Source organism: Schistocerca cancellata, chromosome 2 (genome assembly GCF_023864275.1).
Source record: "Schistocerca cancellata isolate TAMUIC-IGC-003103 chromosome 2, iqSchCanc2.1, whole genome shotgun sequence".
NCBI classification, from domain to species: domain Eukaryota; kingdom Metazoa; phylum Arthropoda; class Insecta; order Orthoptera; family Acrididae; genus Schistocerca; species Schistocerca cancellata.
In genome coordinates this window covers 667,491,493-667,509,094 of record NC_064627.1, presented here as the reverse complement: position 1 = coordinate 667,509,094, position 17,602 = coordinate 667,491,493, and the positions used below count along the sequence as shown (strand labels likewise).

The following is a 17,602-nucleotide window of genomic DNA, read 5'->3' as shown; positions in this document are numbered from 1 at the left end:
GCCATTAGATCTAATACATTTCCTTCATGAGTGGGTTTCAAGGTCATTTAGTAAGGTTTCACAGATTGTCTTGTCATGCCCACCACTAACAAAGCTGTAGTTTTCTCAATTGATTGTTATGATTAAAGTCTCCACTGATGGCTGCAGTATGATTGGGAACTTACATATAAGGGAACTGAGATTTTCTCAAAAGTCTTTGGTTACCTTCGTAGGAGAGTCTGATGGGTGACAGAAGGATCCAGTTACCATTTTATGCCCACCCCTGATACTGAGACTTGCCCAAGCAATCTAGCACGCAGCTTTAATTTCTATCTCAGTGGAATTGAGTGTCTAATGTGACAAATACACCACCTCAATTTCCTATAAGCCTATCTTTTTGATCAACACTTAAATTCTCTTCAAAAATCTTACTGCTGTAAACTTCAGGTTTAAACCAGTTTTCTGTACCTTGGGGCTAAGAAATGAAAGAGGAAGCCGACTGGTAGAATTTTGCACAGAGCACAACATAATCATAATTAACACTTGGTTTAAGAATCATGAAAGAAGGTTGTATATTTAAGAATCATGAAAGAAGGTTGTATACATGGAAGAACCCTGGAGATACTAAAAGGTATCAGATAGATTATATAATGGTAAGACTGAGATTTAGGAACCAGGTTTTAAATTGTAAGACATTTCCAGGGGCAGATGTGGACTCTGACCACAATCTATTGGTTATGACCTGTAGATTAAAACTGAAGAAACTGCAAAAAGGTGGGAATTTAAGGAGATGGGACCTGGATAAACTGAAAGAACCAGAGGTTGTAGAGAGTTTCAGGGAGAGCATAAGGGAACAATTGACAGGAATGGGGGAAAGAAATACAGTAGAAGAAGAATGGGTTGCTCTGAGGGATGAAGTAGTGAAGGCAGCAGAGGATCAAGTAGGTAAAAAGACAAGGGCTAGTAGAAATCCTTGGGTAACAGAAGAAATATTGAATTTAATTGATGAAAGGAGAAAATATAAAAATGCAGTAAATGAAGCAGGCAAAAAGGAATACAAACGTCTAAAAAATGAGATCGACAGGAAGTGCAAAATGGCTAAGCAGGGATGGCTAGAGGACAAATGTAAGGATGTAGAGGCCTATCTCACTAGGGGTAAGATAGATACTGCCTACAGGAAAATTAAAGAGACCTTTGGAGATAAGAGAACGACTTGTATGAATATCAAGAGCTCAGATGGAAACCCAGTTTTAAGCAAAGAAGGGAAAGCAGAAAGGTGGAAGGAGTATATAGAGGGTCTATACAAGGGCAATGTACTTGAGGACAATATTACGGAAATGGAAGAGGACGTAGATGAAGATGAAATGGGAGATATGATACAGTGTGAAGAGTTTGACAGAGTACTGAAAGACCTGAGTCAAAACAAGGCCCCCGGAGTAGACAACATTTCATTGGAACTACTGACGGCCTTGGGAGAGCCAGTCCTGACAAAACTCTACCATCTGGTGAGCAAGATGTATGAAACAGGCGAAATACCTTCAGACTTCAAGAAGAATAGAATAATTCCAATCCCAAAGAAAGCAGGTGTTGACAGATGTGAAAATTACCGAACTATCAGTTTAATAAGTCACAGCTGCAAAATACTAACACGAATTCTTTACAAACGAATGGAAAAACTAGTAGAAGCCAACCTCGGGGAAGATCAGTTTGGATTCCGTAGAACCACTGGAACACGTGAGGCAATACTGACCTTACAACTTATCTTAGAAGAAAGATTAAGGAAAGGCAAACCTACGTTTCAAGCATTTGTACACTTGGAGAAAGCTTTTGACAATGTTGACTGGAATACTCTCTTTCAAATTCTAAAGGTGGCAGGGGTAAAATACAGGGAGCAAAAGGCTATTTACAATTTGTACAGAAACCAGATGGCAGTTATAAGAGTCGAGAGACATGAAAGGGAAGCAGTGGTTGGGAAGGGAGTAAGACAGGGTTGTAGCCTCTCGCCGATGTTGTTCAATCTGTATATTGAGCAAGCAGTAAAGGAAACAAAAGAAAAATTCGGAGTAGGTATTAAAATTCATGGAGAAGAAATAAAAACTTTGTGGTTCGCCGATGACATTGTAATTCTGTCAGAGACAGCAAAGGACTTGGAAGAGCAGTTGAATGGAATGGACAGTGTCTTGAAAGGAGGATATAAGATGAACATCAACAAAAGCAAAACAAGGATAATGGAATGTAGTCTAATTAAGTCGGGTGATGCTGAGGGAATTAGATTAGGAAATGAGGCACTTAAAGTAGTAAAGGAGTTTTGCTATTTGGGGAGCAAAATAACTGATGATGGTCGAAGTAGAGAGGATATAAAATGTAGACTGGCAATGGCAAGGAAAGCATTTCTGAAGAAGAGAAATTTGTTAACATCCAGTATTGATTTAAGTGTCAGGAAGTCATTTCTGAAAGTATTCGTATGGAGTGTAGCCATGTATGGAAGTGAAACATGGACGATAAATAGTTTGGACAAGAAGAGAATAGAAGCTTTCGAAATGTGGTGCTACAGAAGAATGCTGAAGATTAGATGGGTAGATCACATAAGTAATGAGGAAGTATTGAATAGGATTGAAGAGAAGAGAAGTTTGTGGCACAACTTGACCAGAAGAAGGGATCGGTTGGTAGGACATGTTCTGAGGCATCAAGGGATCACCAATTTAGTATTGGAGGGCAATGTGGAGGGTAAAAATCGTAGAGGGAGACCAAGAGATGAATACACTAAGCAGATTCAGAAGGATGTAGGTTGCAGTAGGTACTGGGAGATGAAAAAGCTTGCACAGGATAGAGTAGCATGGAGAGCTGCATCAAACCAGTCTCGGGACTGAAGACCACAACAACAACAACAGTATTATGTAAGCTCCATTTCTTTTCAGGAGTGCTTCCAACTCTGGCACTTTGCTGCAAAGGAAGCTAACTACTAAGATTTTAACACTCTTGCCTGTAGGGGGCATTATTCTTGACCTTACACTAATACTTCTGGATGTCCCACAGATGTCATTATCTGGACTGGATAGAGTTGCCCAAGCTAAAAATCCTTAATGTGTCCACGCAATTAGCTTCCTGGCTAGCAGTCTCTGATGTGTAGTACAAACTTGATCCACTTAGGAGTACACTATAGTTTGACCCATTTAGGAGAACACTACAGTTCTCAGTCCTATGATGCAAATCCAGAAAGTCGCAGCCTAGCTTGTCACAGAACCCTCAAGGTCTCTTGTTCAGCCCTTCCACTTGACTCAGATTCAGGGGCCACAATCAGTTTTAAGTATAATACCACAAACTGTGAGCTTTGATGAAACTCTGTGAGCAAGGCCAGTCTTCTTAACATTCTCTGCTAGTCACTGGAATGATCCAAATATGACCTCGGAGCCCGATAACAGGCACTGTTTGTCCCAACATGTTCCACTCCACAATCTGCAGTTGTTACTCCCTGTTCGTTGCAATAGCTGTCACAATAGCCTCTTCAATGTTGAATGAAGCCTTCCAGGCATAAACACTGAATGCACTTGGCGTTGCTCCCCTTGCTGCCATACCATTTTATGCCATACATTTGAACTGCCCTTTTGCCTTTGTCCCTCTTGACACAGGACAAAGCTTATTTCCCCGAAACAGGTAAAGTAAATCCCACTGGCTCAGTTTCAGTTAAAGTGAAAGACAGCAGGGATTGACGTAACACTGTGTCCTCCCTGGTCCCTCTCTAACCTGTACAGAATGCCTAAATCTACCATTGAAATGCCATTTGCAGTCCAGGGGATGAGTAATGACAGATCCCGGATTTCCTGTATTAATCTCTTCATAGTTTTTTTTCTACACTGGATCTCACATTACAAATGGTATCAAAATTGCTTCCAACTACATGTTATATTATGTCACCCTTAACACACTTTTGTTTTGCATGAAGAAGCTTGGGTGCACCTAGATTAAGTTGTGAACTAAGTGAAAAAAATTATTGTTCATAATCTCTTCCTTACCTTCAGCTATTGTCAGATGACCACCTGTAAAAAGAAACAAGCACACCTCCCACAAATTTTTGATTTGTTATTTATTTATTTTTTTCCTGCAGCTGCGAAACCTTTCTTAAAGTGCCTCACATTAAGTGATTAGCAGCATCCCAATTTTAACAATTTACTTGAAATTATTTCTTCTGCCACAGCCTCAAATTTCAGGCAGAGTAACAATTACTCATTATGCATAATGATCAATTGATTTAAATGTCTGTAGTTTCTTTACAAGATACATTGAGGTGATACACAATGAGTAGTAATCCCTATAGCTAGACAGACGCTTTGCGCTGTACTTCATGTAACAAATTACTGAATTTACACCAACATTTAAACCTCTTCACTCTCTTTCATATGCCCTTAGATATTATATTATGAGTGCCAGCTACAAGTCACATCTGAAAATAAACCTGCTGGCAATAACCATGTGTTAATTCTTAAAGATGCATGGTGGAATGGAATTTATATTTCCTCACTTAGTATAAAGTAAAATAAAATTTCATACAAAAATATTACTTTGGAGATTAAACTTTAACACTGTATTGGTAACTTTTTTTTTATCTTGTATCTGGCCATCTAGATTTAGTTTTCTGTAGTTTTCCTAATTCTCTTAAAGCAAATGTTAGAATGGTTCATTTTTTCAGGAGATAACAAAATTGCTTCCTCATCCTTCCCTAATTTAAGATTGTATTCCACCTTCAATGATCTCATGATCAAAGAGAGATTAAACCCTAATCTTCTTTCTTTTCGCAAGGCTTTGAAAAATGCATATATCATGAATAGTTTGTACAGTTTTTGCATAATTATTGTTATACTTCAAGGTTACTGGTGTTGAAATAACTAATGTAAGCCCTGACAGTATAAACAGTGCTAAGAGCTGATATGACCAGCATTGCAGTTCGTTGTGCACAAAGCTGTGTGCATGACATGTTCCAAAACTTGTTTATTAGATGCATACGTGAATAATATTTCTCAGAATTTCTGGGTTTCTTTGGTGCCTTGCAGGCTCACATGTCAATTGTGGTTCAATATGAAATTGTTATTCAGCTGTAAAATCGATGAACGTAAGTCATACTCTTCACACAGTTCCAATCCTACATAACAATAAAACCTGCTGAGAGTCATCATACCCAACCCAATGGTGATCTCGTAACTTAGGTGAGACACCAACCAATGTCCAACTGAAATGAATAAGAAAGAAGTGCATATGCTCCCATAGACTACAAATCAACATCATGATGATTAGAGTAAAACTTTAAGGTTGAACTCCTGCTTATAGTCTTAGATTTTTCTGGCAACAAAAGTTAGGAATGGGGTTGACCTCTGACTCTGTTCGTCAACTACAAGAAAATTTCTAAGCCTCAATTTCCTGCTAAAATTTCATATTTCAAATGATATTGTCATTCTCATCACACAACTGTCAATCTGTTCAAGAAAATAAGTGGCAGCAGGCAGTGAACAGACATCAAATTTGGGCCTTTGCTTACATATTAGATGAAAAATTGCAGCATTGTAGCAAACTCAAATTTATTTTCATTCATAACATAAACTTCAAATAGTAATGTACAAATACTCTTTTCACCAAGTACTGCATTTGTAATAAATAAAGAAGTACGTACTGTTCACCTTTTGACTGGCTATGAAAGAAAATTATAACAAGATAAATTCTAAATATAACATAAAACATAGCATAACTCAAGTGAAGAGCAACACAACTTTATTCAATAAAAACAATACATTGTGCTACGTTTTGGAAGATCATTTAAATTGGGATTATTCATATACCATTTTTGCACCTAAATATGTAAGCCTGTTTATGTTAATATAAATACAAAGCCAATAGTAGATGTTCCACACATACCACAACAGAGAGACAGAAACTGCAGTTGTTTGAACAATCCAACTATTGTAGTCCCTGGAGAGCATTCCTAACACTCACAGTACACTGCTATTTGTATGTATTTGTTCAACACACTGCAGCAATTTCTCAAGATGATTCTTGAGAATTTGCCTATTTCTTAAGACCCCTGACCAAGAGCAAATACCATTCCCCATGATTCACGCCGTTTCTTCTTTTGAGCACACACTCTACACAATGTGGTTGGTAGTTTTCTCGTAGCTGTGATGTACACATAATGTTGTTTAATTTCTGTTAGAGTCTTCCTCTTTTCTCATGACTTGCATCTTATACTGATGACTAACTATTTGAGAGATCAGACACAACTTCCAACTACTTGAAGACAAAATTAATGTGTATTATGCCTAAGAAGTAAAGGTCAATAAACACTTTCATTGGTCAAAAATTCATAAAACTCCTCCAGTTCTAATTTGTTCAATCATGCAACATTCTAAATCACTAATTTTGTGTTTACTATAAATGATTATCCAGAGAAAATAACTACAGGCATTAACAAACATCAGCAAAATACATACAGCAAAGACTGAACAGTACCTGGAAGACACACGAAAATTGCACTCACTAAGCTGTCAAACATGTTTCAAACTAAACTGTCAAACACGTTTCAAACTACGCAAGCTGACTCATTGCTGAAGCATCATCTCATTGCGACTATAAGATGAACTTTCAACCCTACAAGATAATTTGTAAGCTTCAATTTCCTGCCAAAATGCCTACCTACTTTCTTTCTTTTTAAAATATTGACTGTTAACATGGATTTTCTAAAATTTGATGTGTCAAAAGATGTTCTCATTCTTATGATTTGTATGGGATCTGCTCACGAGTGTGTGTGCGTGTGTGTGTGTGGGGGGGGGGGGTCACAAGCTGAAGTGCATGAATCACCCCCCACAGCATAAGTTATGCTAAAATATGGTTGGAAAGTTCTAATATTCCACTACTAGAAACATTGTAAAAGAATATGTCCAAATAGACTGAGCCATTTAAACCACAGGGGTGAAATACCATTTTCAGTTCCTACAAGAATGGAACAGTGTTACTGAAATAATGAAAGCTAATGTGTGGGTGATATCACACAGAAGTTCTACACATCGTGAGGGTAAATGAAAGGGGAAATCAGACACTACAGTGGAAGTCAGTATATATCAACCAGACTTTTACTGGCAGAGCTCAATGTGACAATAGGATTGTTTGCCCCCCCTTTTTTTCTCTTTTTTTACAGTGTGTGTTATACTATTTATTACAATAATAATTTACAGGGGAGGGAATGTGAATACAGTTTTCAAAAGGAGATACTGAGAAAAGTATGCTAGCACACAATACAACATGATTAATATGTACATATGGAGATTCTTGTTTGAACATGTGCTACTTACAGAACCATTCTGCTTTACTAGTGCAGTAACAGTACTCAATGTCAGTAACAATATCTATTAATTATAACATACACTTATAAATACATTTTTACAACTCTTTTGACAATGGAGCTATCAACAGATCATTTCAGAAACTGCAAAGCTTCATGTACAAAGTTGTCTGCAATCTCCATTAAGGTAAATTTCAGTGCAGAGCACTGCAATTTCATGGGAAAATTAAGTGTTCCAGTATCATGATGATTATTGTAATAACCTGATGATGAATCATCCTATTAAAAATGAAGAGAGAGAAATGAGAGTGAAAATAATTAAAATAAACTGATCATGACTGATAAATGTGAAGCTATGCTCAGGAACAGGAACAGTTTGCTTTAACAGTTTGTTACATAACAGTAGAAACAAAGCTTGCAACATTTACGAGTACACTGCCTTTAATGAAGTAGTTTTCAGTGACTAATATTTATTGATTTCCAGTGCTTATTTTAGCACACCAATGAACACTTTGAAAATAAAAATTAGTGCACAACTGTAAATGTGAATCCCCACAGCAGCACAGCAGCATAGCTAATTTGCAAAAAACAGAGCCAGTTACAAACAATAATCTTTTTTAGCACAGTGTCTGAGCATATGAAACTGTTTGTTTTAAAATTGTAATGGTTAAACTTAAACAGAAAGCCAATTATGTTCAGAGAACACTTCACAACTGTCAACTTTAACTGTTCAAATTAGCTTTCACACAAATTTCTTTTGATTTTCTACTTTTTGTTTAATAATGAAATCCACTTTCTTGCCAAACAACGAACTTCAGTTAGGTAATATTTGCTTTAAGGTTAAAGGTACTGTTAGTCTCAAGAGAAAAAGAAAAGCTTGTAATCCAAGATTGCTGACGTATGCAATGACACATGCAAACACCTAAGTTAAGCAGGATGTATACAATCAGCATATAAACAAATGTTAATGATTAATATTACATTCTATTCAAATACCACTTGAGTCACAAACATCACATTCACTCAGGCATTTAATGGTGTGAGATGGTAAAAAAAAAAAACAACCAACCTCAAAATCATCATAAAATAAGATAATAAGGTGTCCCTGCATCTACATCATACTCTACTAACCACCTAACAGTACGTGGAGGAGGGTACTTCCAGTATCACTCACTAACTGATCACCCCCTTCCCTGTTCCACTTGTGAATGTAGTTTGGGAGAATAATAGTAAGTCTCTGTATTAGCTATAATTTCTTGGATTTTCTCACTACAATCATTTTGCGAGATGTATGTAGAAAGAAGTAAAATATAGTCTGACTCTTCCCAGAAAGTAATACCTCAAAATTTCAACAGTAAAGCTCTCCACGATGCACATCACCTCTCTTGCAACACCTGCCACTGGAGTTTGTTGAAGATCTCTACAACACTCTCGCACCAACTAAACAATCTCGTGATGGATCGCGCCACTCATCTCCTCTATCTTTTCTATCAGTCCTATCTGGTAAGGATCCCAGATTGATGAACAATACTCATGAAGCAGTCAAATAAGTGCCTTGAAAGCCACTTTCTTTGTAGTTAAGTTACATTTCCTTAAGATTCTTCCTAAGAATCTCATTCTGGCATCTGCTTTTCCTACTATTTGTTTATATTCCACTTAAGGTTACTCTGGATAATTATTCCTAGGTATTTTATGGTAGTTACTGTTTAAGGCAATTTGTCATCAACAGTGTAGTTGTAGAATAATGGATTTCTTTTTGTATGTATGTGATTACATTTATTTACGTTCAGGTTAACTGATGGAGGATTCATTATTCATCAATCCGCTGTATATCATTCTGTGAATCGATACTGTCTTCTGGAGTTCCTACTTTGTTATAGACAAATGTATCATCTGCGAGCAATCTCAAGAGAGCTTCCGATTTCTAGTATATTATTTATATACGCTGTAAACAGTAACAGTCCCATCATACTTCCCTTGCATGTTCCCAAAATTACCTTTACAGTGTCAATCTTGTTCCGTTAAGAGTGAAGTGTTGAGTTATATCTGCAAGGAATTCTTGAATACAGTTTCAAATATCTTCCAATACTTGGTAAGTTCAGATTCTTTTCACTAAATGGTGTTAAATGCCTACTTGAAGCCAGGAAATAAGGCATCAAGCTGAGCATCATTGTCTACAGAGCTACAGATTTCATGGAGGAACAGAGCAAGCTGCATTTTGCAAGATCTCTGTCTGCAGAATTCATGTTGATTTTGACATCTCACTTAATAGAAGAATCATTTAGCATAACTGATACAGTTGTCAAGCAAGCTGTGAAGCCACAATAGAACGAGATTTAAATTTTTAAAATGCTTAAAAATTATAATTTTCTAGAAAGAAGGGATGAGAAATTTATTTCTTCAAGAAAAATTATTCTTAATATGACTTTATATGACCATCCACATAATCTCAGATCTACTGATAAGGATCATTGTTAATATTAAGATTTTAAGTAAGTTTTTTTAAAAATCTGGCAGTCATTTTTTATCACTATATTAAGTAGTGAATGATAAACATGCCAATGCAACAAAATTATTTACAATAAAGCACACAAATAATTTTGTAAATGGAGGTGCACAGACCTTAAAAACATACAAGTTTGACTTAAACATGTGAACACAAAACTTCTACCAAAACATGACTTCCAACATAATAAAAGGCATTAAGTATGCAGGGCAGTCACTTTACATCATAATTACAATACAATCCAGTTTACAGCAAAACTCTTGAAATGAGAAGTACAGAAAATACCCCAGCATTAAATCTTTTTGAAATATTTCTGGTCTGTGTTGTAAGTGACTAAATAATAACTTTCATATATATCAGGTTACCTTCCATTTGGAAAGTGGGTGCACTCAGCGAATGTTATGTGATTTATAAATTATAGAGCGCAGCAATCAGTCATCTTTTTTTTTCTATCCAGATTTCAGCTAGTGCCTAGCCATTATCAAGGCACTATTTTCTGATCTCTATGCACGTTAGTTCCCTGTTCTTCGGGTGTCAGTCACAGTTCTTTGAATACAGTGGTACTCAGAAACTATGCATCCTACTGAAATTTTATTATTGTAAGAACAAAGGAGCATTAAATTTTGCATCAAATGACCTATTTAAATGTCAAAATTAGCCATTTGGCCACAATCAGTTGTCAAATTTTGTTCATTTTTACCAACTTCGCTAAAAAGTCGGCATCAACTCAAAAACAGCTACTCCAAACAAAAAATGTAACGTTATCAACATTCTAGAGCATGAAATTTCATGTAACAAAAGCATCAAGTTTTTCAGTTTTAGGCGCTATTTTAAGCGATTGTACACTTGAAAGCTAAAGTAATTACATTTTGTTGTCTTTTGTAAGTCAACGTTATTCAATGAAATGAAATTTGCAATAGGAAGACATGAATCTGTCCCGCCTCCAGGTGTAGAGGTACCTATAGATCTCCCTTGATTTACTTGTTGTAAACAGTCGAGGCTGCCATTCCCTCCATTCTTTTGCTATTGTTTCCATTGTTGGCCATGCCCAGTCTTCCTGTGTTGTGAGAGAGACATATTCAACACTCCTTGTGTGTTCCAAAATTCTTGTTTCCTCATTTGAGTTTACTTTCGATGTGCAGTCAGTGATTTTAAAATAAGTGCTCCAATTCATACGGAGATGTGTTTTATATGTGACTGCAATTTGGCACATGATGATGTGGTTACAGTGAAACAGAAAGGACTGAAAACGCTATTGCAAACCAGTAAGGATAGAAAAATTACAGCACATCGTAAATTATTAACTGGTCTGGTGGAAGTTGAAGTGCACACACAAAGTTTGTCAAAAATAGTACAATAATCCAAAACTGATTAGATCGTCTTTGACAAAGGGCCCTGCACCATCCACAAGTCTTCAATCACACAAGAAGGTATTTGATTTTAATAAACACTGCTTTTGTTTGCGGCAAGGAAATTGGTGCTGATTGGGAGCAACATTGCAGACTTCTCTGCGCAAAGTTATATACTTTTCATAGAATGATGAAACTTGAATTAAGAGATACTGTTACTGGGGTAGCAAAAAGGCGAGGTGATGACCGAGTTCCCGAAGTACTGGAATATATCCATGATGAAGACCTATGTGATAAAGATGCCTAATATCACAGATTTTGTCAGAGGGATTTTTACCCGTTAATCAGAAGTCGAGGAAAATAAGGAAGTCCTGAACCCACACAAACAGATGAAGCAATGGAAATGATTTATTACTACATTCAACAATGAAGCAATGGAAATGATTTATTCCTACACTGAACAATCAGAAGAGTGTCATTTATTTTGCAGGAGTTAAAGGGCCAAATCACGAGTGGCTGGAAGGTAGATGTAAGAGACATAAAAACCCGGTTCTTCCCGAAGTACGGTGAAGAAATAATGATTGCTGACAGACCGAAAAACAGCACAGTTGTGTATTTTAAAAGCACAGGCTATAAGATACCATCCGATAATTTCTTATCACAGCAAGCCACCAGATCCACGAGAAGAGCATCCAAGAATTGTACGTGCTGCTTCAGATATATTTCATGAGCACATCTGTACACAGGTCTATGATACATCATAATATCCCCATCTGCAGCTCGTGGTCTAGTGGCTAGGTAGCTGCCTCTGGATCACAAAGATCCTGCGTTCAATTCCTGGTCTGGTCGGGGATTTTCACCCCCCCCCCCCCACCCCCCCCCCCGGACTAGTTGACTAGTTGTTTCTGTTTTCCTCATCATTTCATCATCATTCGGGAAAATGGTAAGACTGGTCAGAGAAAAGATTGGGACTTTGTATGGGCACTGATAAATGTGGCGTTGAACCCCCACAAACCAAAATCGTCAACCTTATCATCATCTTCATCATCATCATAATACACCCCATCTGATGATTTTTTGTCAGTTGTCCAACCAGTGATCCCTGAATCATTAGTATATTTCTTTGGCTCATTAATTTTGAAAAACATACAAGGAACTCTAGATAAATGGAGAAAAAAGTGTGTTGCTTTGTCACATGCAGTGAATTCTGCAGTGTGGTCATTTCTATCTTCACTACTGCTTGGGCTCAGTACATTCGTGCACAAAAAATTTGGTTCATGACTTACTGTCGACACGCTTAGTGCAACTGGATTCACAGCTCCATATAAGGAAATATCCTTACTTGAAATGTCCTTGATTCCACAACCCGCGCATCCTAACATAACCGTGAAGGATTCATCCAGTTCATCTTTGATAACACTGATTTTAACATCTGCACGATTGATGGGTTGAATGCTTTCCATTCCATTGGAGAAATCATGGTAGTCACTCCCTAAACAGCTGTAGAGTCTGACAAGAATAGCACTGAAAAAATATATAAAATGTGGTCAAAGGTGGTGTTTTGTCACCCTCAATCAGCCACTTTATCTGAAGGCGACAGATATTGTAAGAAGCAAAACCAGTGACTACGATTAGGTAGGTTTCACCTTCTAATGTCTTTCTTGGGGTCATCGATCTGATAATGGTACGAAAAAATAGTTTTGAGAGGGCATGCATACACTCGAGTAGTAAGATCTTATACACTGGTTCATGTGGTATTGTCATATTGCGCCTTTCAGGAGACTTAGTTCAAAGAATGTGAAATGAAAATAACTGAGGAGCTGTTGCTTCCCCATAATGGACCATCAGTATTCAAATGCCATGGAAATGAAGATTACATAAATATGATAACCAAGTTCAAAAATGCAATATGCAGAATTGAAACAAGAGGAAAAACAGCTAAATTATGGGTGCAACATTACTGTATGGTTACGCTCACAAAACAGTTCGTTGAAGCTGAGCGTACTGGAAACTGGAATCTACATTTACGCACAATTAAGAAAATGCTACCATACTTCCAAGCTGCTGGTCATTTCCTGTGCACTGAAAGTGCTCACCTTTACTTACAAGGGATGCTCACATTGGAAGGCTGAATGGATGCAGCTGAATTCAACAAATTTACAAATGAAGGTCAAGTGATAAATTTTGGTGTGGCGTATGGTCTAATATGACATAGAGCCAACTTTCATGAAGACAATGTAAGTGAAAGGAAGTTTAACTCACGGACGTGGATTTCCAGATTCTACACTCACAAAGTGGACTTCGGGATGGCATCCTTACACGATGTTTGTCAAAACATTTAAGAATTCTGTGTTATATCATTAGCAACAAGAGATCAAATTGTGGATTTAAGAGATTCATGCAGAGATCGAAGTGCAGCACACAGTGACAAGTTGAATGATTGGCTGTTAAAAATTGATCTTTTCCAAAGTGTAATACATTTATGTCAATAAGCAGTGGAGTAATTGGTGATGAATCAGTAAAGTGTTGTGAGGCATTAGAACAAGAAATTAAGGGGATCACCAGAATTAGGGGAGAGAACTTTAAAAACATCTCATTTCAACGCAACCTCGAGGGTGTAACACTTGCATCCTGCACTACAGCTCTCAAGATAGGAAAGAAAAGGATTCCCACCACAAACTCATTAACATTGTTTCACAGACTCCATGTTATCAAGAAATCTGATAAAGACTTGAAGTTCGAACTTTCCCCATACCCCATATCGTCTTTCACAGAAGACAGTTTCAATAAGGATACAAAATCTTCTCTCTATGACGCATTCATACCTCTTCAACAGAATAAAGCTTTGTGGTGGATGGTGGTTATCTGCTCCATAAGGTTTGGCACATCAGAGAAAAGTTGGAAGCCTCTGTGTGAAATCTGAAACCTATTTGAGAAAGCACTACAGATCTAAAATCAGTTACATTCAATGGCTATCCAAGTGATGCTTCGCAAATGGGAACAATCTCCTCTCAAAGGTCTTGTCATTTAAAGACAACAGGTTCTTCATCAGATGTCATTTTCGATGAAGATACAGATGCTGTAATTGCACAGGAGAAGTTAGTTTCTCATAAATGAGAGCAACAAGAACCACTAGATTTTGATGCTCATGTGGAAATTTGAAAGATGGAGGTATTCACTTGCAACAGAAGAAGATGTGGATTCATTAGTCATGGAAACAGCTATTTCCCAAGCTGCCGAGTCTAACTGTCTGGCAATCGTGAGAGAAAACGTTGACATCCTTGTTCTCGTAACGGGTTGAGGAAACAACTACAATGACTTGTACTTTCATAAACTGGGGAGAGGGAAATCAGCTGGAGTGTGGTACTCCAGTAATTCTTTCAATTTAGATCTTGCATTTGCCCTTTTCAACCATGCCTTCACTGATTGTGATATCACATCCTGTTTTTGACCAAGGAAAAGGGAAATTACTAAACTTTATAGAGCAACAGCCATACCTAAAAGCGTAAGCTACTGAATTTGTTAAACCCTGTCTCTCAAGATGTAATAGAACATGCAGAACAGATGATGTTAGCACTGTATGGGAATTCCAACTGTGCAACTTTGGACGAGCTCAAGTATGAATTTTTGTGAAGTCTGCCCCAAGAAAATTTTTCGAACTTGAAAGGCTACCAACAACATCAGACGCCTACCATCAAGTGCAATCTTGGCTCGGAAAAAAAACTGATCCATGCCATTGTGGCTGGAAAGAAAACTTATCAAGCTTGTTCCATGAGACGATGATGAAAGATGAAGCAACAAACATGGGCAACTAAGTACAGAATGTATTTCTTACGACTCATGCAACCTCATGATGTTTTGGGATTAAGTTTAAATTGACATAAACTTATGACTATATTATTCACACACTAGGCATGTCAATGAATGCCAATTATTTTGCTTTTCTCTAAAATATCACTGCCTTGTACCAGTTTCTGAGCACTGCTAATTCGAAGATAAGCCTTAAAGTTGAAGTCTGTCATTTCGCTTCTGTGGGTAGATTTAGTTCTTTTCATTGCAGAAAAAAATCACTGGTACAAGTATGTAGGTCCAAAAATCAACATAATCATAGCTACAAATATGTAACACCATGGAAATTTATGTTGAGAAAAAATTATCTATGAGACATTTTATTATGAAATTTATCACGCAACTGCCTGTCACACTGTAGATTTGTAAGTTCTAACTGTAGCTGGACATCCTGCACTGACAACTTTTAACTTGATGATGATGTGTCTGATCTTCACTTTAAAGTTCTTAAAATGGCCACCATGCTGCTTTTCATTTATTTAAAATAAATCATTCACCACTTTAAGCTTGTGTATAAAGCTATGCCAAATCTGACACACGGTCATTCCTCTGAACACCGGGTAAAGCTTGCCCTTCACTGCATTACTGAATGACATGTGACTGACTGGTTTTGCCGCGAGGCTCACTAGTTGAGGAGGCAAGCATGTGGGAGCAATCATGCTCACTTAGCTGCCTCCTGGAGAACTCTAAGAGTTATCTCTCAATATGACTGCTATATAAGTGTCACCATGATGTCAACAGAATGTAAGACATTTGAGAATTGGGCAGAGGAAAACGAAACTTGTCATAACACATACTGTACCATCCCATGGACATCATAGTAATGAAACTGCAAGTTTCCATTTGATGTCGATGGATCTGACAGACCCAACCAAGTGTACATGTCTGCTAAGGCACACCTCCAGCAGCTCTGTACTTCAAGCGCCTCCTCCTGCCACAAAATAATATGGCTGGTGGCAGTGACGCAGCCCACTCGGGCTCGCCGCCACTTGTTCACGCGACACCATGCAGACGCTGCATAGTTGGGGCTCCAGCATCATTGTCGTTGCTGTTGTAATAGCTGGACTCTGTTTCTTACTGCACTATTTGTACTGAATCTTCGTACATTTGGAGAAATACAAGATAAGTAAAATCTTCAGTTTGTTATGCCAACTTGTTCGCTAATCATTTCTGATTCTGCCCAACTTTCAAATAATGACAGTTGCTGTACCACTCTGCAGCCCACCTCTCCTTATTGTTGTGTATGAAGTCTTCATTGCAAAACTGATTTTTTAATTACAAAATGTACATAAAGTAATTATAAAGAGTAACTAAAAATGTGTTTTTGTTGTTGTTGTTGTTGTTGTTGTGTATATTTTGAGTCGCTCCAAAACGCAAAACTAAATTTTGTGTGGTATGACAACAGCCATGGCTATACTATTGTCACATAGTAACCACATTTAAGTGCAAATACAAAAGCTGGGTTATCAATAAAATACAACACTTAGCTCTGAAAGTATATTTATTACAAATACCACAGTTCAGCCAGAACAGAACTGAAATCCTGGACGGGGTGTGCTGCTATTTACGAAAACATCAAATATTCCAGACTGCTGCTACCATTGAACTGCTACTAACATCAAATATTCCAGAATATATTAACATCACAAACGTAAGATATTTTGAGAACATTTTGGAAATGTTAAATACAAACTAACAGTTAATTGCTGTGGTCAAGTTAGAACTAGACCCACTATCCACACAGGCATAAAAATCAATATCAACACTAACAGTTTTGTAAACTCTCGTCGCCAGTTTCATAAATGCCTTGTCGCTACTGCTGTGGAGGCCGAGTTGCCACTGTTACAGTAGGCCAAGTTTGTGAGTTCATGAAATGGCTTATGGTGCAGTATACCACTAAGACAATTTCTCTCAGCCACTTTTACACAGCTATGTCCCAGGGTCAGGTAACAGGATAGGAGAACAAAGCTCCTAGTAAACTCCAAGTTAGTAACGAAGTCACACAAAGGAGTTAAAAAGGTTTACTTATCTATGTGACTTGAATTATTAAGACTGCAACACTGATTGTAATGTTATAGAAAAAATTGGCCTCAATGGCTAAGTACAAATAATCGTAGGTAAACTTCACAGTACATAGCAAATGCAATTTACAATAACTGTCTGTTCACTTCTAGGAGTTCAGTAAACAATGTTCCCAGTCAAAGTCAGCCCTGGACAATGATCTATAACCATGTGGGTGAGAGCTGCTCTTCTGTCTTCCAAGTAGGATTCTGCAGGTGTCATCCAGTCACTGGTAGATTGTACTTGGCCAGCAATTGGCCGAGGCAATTTTCAGCGCCGCCCGTGACACTTGTGGAACTCGTGCAAAGGGCGGCAAATCTCTATGGTACTAGCACCAGCTCGTATCTTTGCATCTGTGGTGCTTTTGTCATGGCTGTGTCTTGTTCGGATGACACAGCGCTGGGACTGTGTCTCACCAGCCAGTGCTTGGTATTATAGTGCTCTATGTCCTTTTTATGGGTGTCAAGGGTTGGTATGTTAGCCAGTTGCATTGCTTCTCCAGTACAGGTGATGAGGTGTTTCACACAGTCAATC

General features: G+C 37.6%; 1 protein-coding gene across 1 annotated transcript in view; it reads right to left on the bottom strand.

The window, feature by feature from the left end:
• Window positions 1–17,602, bottom strand: part of LOC126162375 (poly(A)-specific ribonuclease PARN-like) — a 306,143-nt gene that overhangs the window by 16,773 nt on the left and 271,768 nt on the right. The window lies entirely within an intron of this gene.